Source organism: Danio rerio, chromosome 8 (genome assembly GCF_049306965.1).
Source record: "Danio rerio strain Tuebingen ecotype United States chromosome 8, GRCz12tu, whole genome shotgun sequence".
Taxonomy (NCBI): Eukaryota; Metazoa; Chordata; class Actinopteri; order Cypriniformes; family Danionidae; genus Danio; species Danio rerio.
The window spans coordinates 7,254,884-7,262,500 of NC_133183.1; the positions used below are offsets into that span (position 1 = coordinate 7,254,884).

The 7,617-nt window shown below is 38.6% G+C and overlaps 1 protein-coding gene across 5 annotated transcripts in view; it reads right to left on the reverse strand.

Moving 5' to 3' along the window:
* Window positions 1-7,617, reverse strand: part of LOC100333709 (leucine-rich repeat transmembrane neuronal protein 4) — a 470,001-nt gene that overhangs the window by 149,127 nt on the left and 313,257 nt on the right. Inside the window, exon 3 of one of the 5 annotated variants that reach the window (XM_073910048.1) lies at window positions 1,792-2,326. The exons of the other annotated variants lie outside the window; for them this stretch is intronic. The gene's annotated coding sequence lies outside the window, so the exon portion shown is untranslated. Of the gene's footprint in view, window positions 1-1,791; window positions 2,327-7,617 lie in introns of those variants that run through there. 5 annotated transcript variants of the gene reach the window in all.

Below are 7,617 nucleotides of genomic sequence, written 5' to 3' on the forward strand. Positions count from 1 at the left end.
GAGGACATGGCTGAAAGCAGGAAAAAATGGCAGAAAGAAGGTGTACTGTAGGTGAGCGCGGATACAGAAATTCTTCACAGTAAAGTGTTCAAACCCGTCCGCTTCCTCTGAAGAGTTTTCAAAACGTCAGTCAGGAGAACTAAACCTTATAAACCCAACCAAACCTGCCAACATGACTCACTGCAAAATAAGGTACTTTAATAGCCAAGAAGAAAGGTATACACACGGGCTGGAAAAATAAAACGAAAATGTAGATTATATTTCCCATCAGCTTCTTTATCATCTATTGAGCGGCCATAAGGTGTTTCCATAAATCTATTTTAATGCGCATATTGGAATATCGCATAAAAAAATATGAAATATAAATAAGGATATTTGTTAGCAGCAAGATTTAAAGTCAATAGAATAAATATTGTATAATAAAAACTCAGTCATACATTTTTTGAAACCTGAATTCAGAGGACACATGAACACTATCATCTGCCAAAACCATACCCATCCTCAAATTCAAATACTACAGCCCACAAGATAGCAGCCCTAAGTACAATATGTGTGCAAAGCTGCTTCTGAGGTAAAATAAACAGTAGTGCTGGGAAGTTCAGATATTTAACACGGATGTTAGGACTCAAAACATCAATATCATGATCTGAAAAATGTCTTACAGTAAAGTTTTGCAACCCAACAGAATCATGATTCACTTATTTAAATTCCATTACAATTGTCTGTTATAAAATAAACTTACGTTTTTTTTTTTTCACAAGATCCTCTCATTTAAGCCCTTGGTTACCCTTGGTGCTGCTGTTTAAGTTTAGTTCAGTCACAGCAGGCTGTCATGTACTGTTTGTGTGTGGTTCACTGAATCACACATGCGCTGTATTATCGGTTCACCGTTCCTAAATTTGATCTCAGTGAGTGTAACTCCACAGTTCTAATTACTGAATGAGAGTATATATTGGATTATTTCGAGTCAGGGGTGGGTATTAGGCTTGTTAAAAAAGTATTAATAAGTACTAAAGTACTAAAATAAGTAGTTTGTGGATAAGTGCTTACTGGAGATGCGAATCGTTTCAAATGATTCAGTTCGTTTTGGTGAACTAGGTCAACCGGTTTACTTAGAAGATCCGGTTAAAAAGATTTGTTCGCGATACAGGAATAAAACCCATTATCGTGCACAAATGTGTTAAAGTAATAGTTTTAAGTGTCTGTATTTAATGTTGTCACCATGCTGCTGCCATGACCACTTGCTGTTTTTGTCAAGGAAGCAACAGCGAGGACTGACTGGAGGAGAGCCGGCTCTATCTGGCCAATGGCAGCAGGATCTCAGATTCAGAGGTGCGAAAGGGTCAAACACCTTCTGCGCGAATTATATTTACTTCTAACCAGTTTAAAGTAAGATTATGTATTAAATACATTTAAAAATATGAAAACAAAGGATGTTTTTGCTATAATTTTAGTTAGCTTCAGTTAGTTTTGTATGTTCACAATACAGTTTCAGTTCTAGTTTTTTTTTTAACTCTTGTTTTATTTTTATTTTAGTTAACGACAACTATTTAAAATTTCATTTTTGTTTTCTCATTAGTTTTCGCTAACTATAATAACCTTGGTTGGTTTGGCTTTTTGTAATACTCTTGGCTTATTTTACAACAGTGACTTGCCAGCAATTAGTGAGTAGCATGGATTAGAATAATGGAGGGTCATATACACTGTCTTTGATTGCACCAGACATCAAAACAACTGTGTATTTCAGGCCACACTGAAAAAATCATTGGATTTATCAAATTGTCTTAAAGTAAGTGGTTGCAAAAACTTTATTTGGGCTAAATTTAACAAACAAATTAAGTTGATCATTACTAAACTAAACATTTGTCTGTTTAAATCCATCCAGTTCAGATTTATAAGTTCACTACACAATTCAGATGTAACAATCCTTGTTTTTTTAAGTAAAATACTGGCTAATACCACAGTTTCAGTAGTAACTACAGCATAGATTATTCTTGAAGCTGGTGAAGTTTGGTGGCAGGTCAGATATAGTTCTCTGTATGACTTTGTTGAGTGGCTGCTGTAATGTGAGGAATCTCCACAGAGAGTTTCTTAGCTGTTGTTTTCCGTTGGTTTTCTTCTGAGCTCTGCAGGAGTCGAGACGGGAGGCTTGGCTTTGATTGCTTGTTTGTCTACAGTGTACCTGCTGCTGGCTAAATCTACAGCGGCCCAAGCCAATATCCACGCGAACAGGAGGCTTTGCTGTCTAAAGGGTGTCTTCGCCATCTGTTACCACACAAGTCACTTCCAATCCGACGCTGATCTGGATGGGAAAAGGTGACTCAGCCTGTAGCAGACAAGCTAGCAGTTACCTTCATGTCTGCGATTAGCTATTACAGCTTGATTCAAGCATATTGGTTGTCTGCATAAAATACAACGTGGCATGACAGAAACATTTAAATACCAGCCACTGCACTCCCAAGGAAATGGTATAGGCTTTTAATCTAACTAATACATATTAAACCTCTTTAACATTTTTAATAGGCTGCTGAGTGACTAGCGGTGTTGGTTTGCACTGAATGACGGTCTGCTAGTTATTTTATTTTCAAGATCTGAGGTGAATATATCTGCTGCTGCTTTCAGTATTATGGCAATACATGCAACCCAAGCTCATTCTGAAAACGTAGCCCCGCAGATGTTTCTGGAGACCGCGATTTACATGGCCGGAGGTATGTATGGTCGCATTTGTTTTTTTCGAGCGAAGGTATGACACCGCTCCTCTTCTGACAGCTCACTCACCTCCGTGTGGAGGGCTTTCCCGCTGCAACAAGTTTGTCTGCTTAGCTCGTAGTGTTACGTCGGCGGAGCGGAGGCCCGGTCCGGGTTCGAGTCCGGGGAAGAGCGGTTCCAGATATCAGGTAACATGAAAAACAGAATTCAAAAACTAAAAGTGAACGAGTTCGTGACGGGCGAGAATGCAGCAAAATCCGAAAACGCGGTCAAAATCTGACGAGGGCTTTTGCTTTTCTTTTCTGGACGGCTTTTTAAAATCGTCGCTTGGGTTTGGGAAAGGAGAAGGAGGAGGGTGGCTGGGTCGGCTGATTGGCCGATTGGCCGGCCGCCCAGTCAATTGTTCAGTCGTTCAGTACGTCAGTCGGACAGACGGTCGCTCGACAGCGGCCTCCAGAGGCTTTTCGTGCGAGAACACTGTGGGCGCGAACAGCACGCGCTCCCGAGAAGTGTTCGAGGCACGAAAAAGCACGGTACAGCGGCCTCTCGTAGATTCGCGAAAACAAAAACTGCACAAATACGTACCTCCCGGGACGTATTTCGCAGCCTCCAGAATGTCATGTAAAATGGTGTTTAAATTCAAATTGGGGATATTTAACACTAAATAAAGCCCATAATCAGTACCTGAGGTGATCATTGTAGTTTATGCTGTTGTTTTTCTGTGACGTCAAAGAAATAGAAAGCATTTCTAAATTAGTAATTTCACACGTCACATTCGCAGATGATTAGGACAAAAGCTCCTTTTAACATGGAAGACACCTTTTATCATGTGTAGTTACCGTGTTACAGATACTGTTACCAGTATTTAATGAATACTATCTAATAATTATTACTAGTATCTAACAAATAAGTACTAATGCCTATTTATGAAGTAGTAGTAGCTAAAAAATAGCTACTATCTAATAATACACTGTAAAATACGGTAAAGTTTACAGTAGCAATTTTGGTTGCTAGTAAGACAGTAAATTTACAAGCACAGTGTAAATAAATATTGTAATAATTGTAATAATAATAATTGTAATAATTAATTTACAGTGTGGCTGTGCGGTGGCGCAGTGGGTAGCGCTGTTGCCACACAGCAAGAGGGTCGCTGGTTCGAGCCTCGGCTGGGTCAGTTGGCGTTTCTGTGTGGAGTTTGCATGTTCTCCCCGTGTTCGCGTTGGGTTTCCTCCAGGCGCTCCAGTGGAGTCCAAAGACATGTGGTATAGGTGAATTCTGGTGGTTAATTCTGCTGTGGTGACCCCAGTTTAAGGACTTAGCCGAAAAGAAAACAAACGAATTAATGAATTTACAGTGTGCTTGTACACATACAGTCTCTTTTAAAGTAAATTTACAATGTGTTTTACTATGTTTTTACTAGTATCTAATGGATAATCAGTGTCTATTTACCCCTCTGGCGTCTGAGGTGGTTTTGGGGCCCCTAAGATGTTATGACATGCCCTGACATTTGTGCTTATTTCAGCTACTTATTACATAGCACTGGCCAACACATTTTTTACTATTATTTTTTTTTTGTATTCAGCACAAACTTTGCTACAATAATATGCGAGAAATATTGATGTACACGGTTGCATTTTTTAGGAAAAAAAATGCCTGGTTAGTAGGTATTGAAGAAAAAAAATAGCTGAAATATGGTCCAAAAACACACTGAATGTGCCTGAACAAGACTTTTAAGAAACCAGTGTTGTAGGCTAGAATATTTACTTCCCAATTATGTAAAAATTATTCTGTTCTCTCATTCAAAGAAAACATTACAATGAATTACAATTTGTAAAACCGGGCCCTGTTTACACTAGTACGTTTTAGGTTTAAAATGCCGTTTAAGAATGAAAACACTCTGCGTCCAAACTCAGTGTTTCTGAACAACTCTCAGTCTTCACCAAACCACTGAAAATGAATATCACGTGACCACACAGACACACACACACACACACGTTTGTTTTAGTGAAAAGTGGGTACATTACATAGGTTTCCATTCATTTTATACTGTCCAAACCGTATATTGTATTGACCTTACCTGACCCTACCCCTAAACCCAACCATCACAGGAGACTGTGTGCAGCTTTACTCTCTGATTAAACTCATTCTGTGGGATTTATAAGCTTTTTGAGAAATGACGACATCACCAATGTCCCCATATTTCACCTCCTTTTTGTAATACTTATGTCATACCCATGTCATTATACAGATTTGTGTCCTGATATGTCACAAAAACAAACACAAACACAAACACACACACACACACACACACACACACACACACACACACTCGCACTGCAGCATATTTAAACGGCCTCTCCAGAATTTCCAAATCACTCAGTTTTCGGCACTCGAAAACTCTGGTGTAGTGTGGACGGATGGCGTAACCGTAGCAAAATCTATGCGTTTTAAAACAATAACGCATTAGTGTAAACAGGGCCTCGATGTCTGGGTCAGAATACTGTATACGTGGGAGTGACGATGGTCATGAACAATTAACACCTGGAGAGACAAAAGACACTCCCCCACAGCTAATGTTCAACCATCAAGGTCATTGTCCAGCTACAAAAGCTAGCCCAAGCTAAATGCTTGCTGTATTATGACCATGTAAACACTGTGGGTAAACAATGTATGTTCACTTATTACTGTATGTATAAAAAATAATAATATTTGAAATGGTATGAAATGTGTTTGCAACACTGTTGTAATAAAAACTCTCTTGTGCCTTAATCCCGCATTTAATAATCATTTCTGAATGACTCTGAGACACTGAAAAATGACAAAAGCTTTAAACACTCGAATAAATAACACGTTAAACATGAAAAACAATTACTTTAAATCAAAATAATATTTTAAGATCTTTTAAATATTTTGCCCAGCCTTGGATAACTCTTTCCAAACTTCGACTGGTTCAACTACGGCAAAATAAATAAAAAAATCTAATAAATAACATGCGTCACGTTCTGAATAAAGCAGCATCAGGTCACAGTGGTCCCGTGAGGTCAAATGGGTCATAATTCTAATCTATTCTTGAGAATAAAAATGAAACAACTGTTCTAGCTAGCGTGCTGCATTTGTTTATGCACGAGTTCAGGCAGCTATCGTCATCGTTTGTACAAATGGCAGACATGGGAGGAGCCGGCAATTTTCCGGAAAGGTTGTGGAAAGGTTGTATGTGTGAACAGGTCCTTTTTGAAAATACCGGTAAATTCGTTCTGGCTATTTTCCAGAAAGAGAAGTTGTAACATTACCGGCAATTTGCCGGAATGCTGCGCTGTGTGAATGCAGAAGGAAGATTCCCGTAATAAGCGCGTGCACGTCTAGAACGTGCTGACGTGAGACGTCTGCTTTAGCCAATCACAACAGTCAGACGCATTTACGTCCGCGCGGTTTGTGAGGATAAAAGCCTTTGAATATTTTTCCAGACACATTTAGCTGCTAGAAGTTAGTCAGATCACGTTTATATGTTCTTCTTAATGCCAACTGTGTAAATAATCATCGATGAGATGCTTATGATAAGCCGTTGTTTGTTTACCTTCAAGCTTTGCGTGCGCCTATGAGCGCCTGCACATCTTGACATGCGAAAGTGATCCTGCGAAAGTTGTTCACAATATTGATCATCCACAGAGTTTGTAATTTAGTCAAATGTTTGCAAATACAAGCGCAGCCGTTTAAAGCTCATTTGTGGTGAATGATGTCAGAATTTATCGCTATTTTGGAATGGATGTGTGAATGCTCTTTTCCGGAAAATTTCCGTAACGTCCTCGCCTGTGTGAACAGCGCTTTTTTCAATATACCGGTAAAGTCGTTCCGGAAATTTTCCAGAAATTTACCGGTATCACTGTGTGAAAGGGGCTACTATGAGTAAGAAATTGCACCTTCTAAGCATTATGCAGGTATGACTCTCATCTATATCTCTCATGTATTTGTGGATATTCCACTGGTTTTTCTGACCACAGTTTACATGTCGTGCGAGTCTCACGTGGATGATTGTAACAACAAACCCTGAGACTGAGAAACTATACATAGTGTTGGTTTCATACTGATTACTTCATCAAACAATATTTATTTTCAACATGCACTCACTGCATTAAAAAAAGACACTTCAAGCTTTCCTATAGATATATGTCTCATGTCTGTGTGTTTTGTTTTTGCAGAGTTTTGGCTCATTTTATTGGCGCATTTCTAAAAGAAGTTCACCAAGAGAGAAAACAAAGAATGCCTACACTGTTTGTTTTCCTTTTTTTGCACTCTTTTGTTGTTATTGTGAGTGTACGCAAAAAAGTTGACACCTAACAGATTCAATTAACGTATGGCTCCTATTTGTAAGATAAAAACTGAAAGTGTAATTTAATTTCTCTTTGGTGTTATCAGGAGAAGACGCCTCAAACCGCATACATGCAGTCGCCGACCCCTGAGGGTTAATAGCACAAATAGCAGCTAATAGTATGGTATTTACAGTACTAATAAATATAAGTACCAGTATCTAATAGATATTAGCTGCTATGTAATGATTAATTAGTACAGTATCTATTTAAAAATGTACAAGATCCCAAAGAATAAGAACCACTTGCTAATTAATTAGTACTAATGGAAAATACAATAGTAAAGTGAAAATGGATGCCAGTATGTTTGGATTTGGATTAAATGTTAAAGCAGCTTGCCATAATAAGCTACTCCTGCAGTAGCACTTGATAAATGTGTGTGCGCTTTCGTGTTTGTTTCCCAGCGGTGCAGACGCTCCATCAAAGACAGAAACAAACTATCGTCATACTTTAACCCTTTATAATAGACCCATAATCCTGCTCCCAAAAACCCCATTTCAGATTTTCCACTTAGTATAAATCTCCGGTGTATAAAACACACACA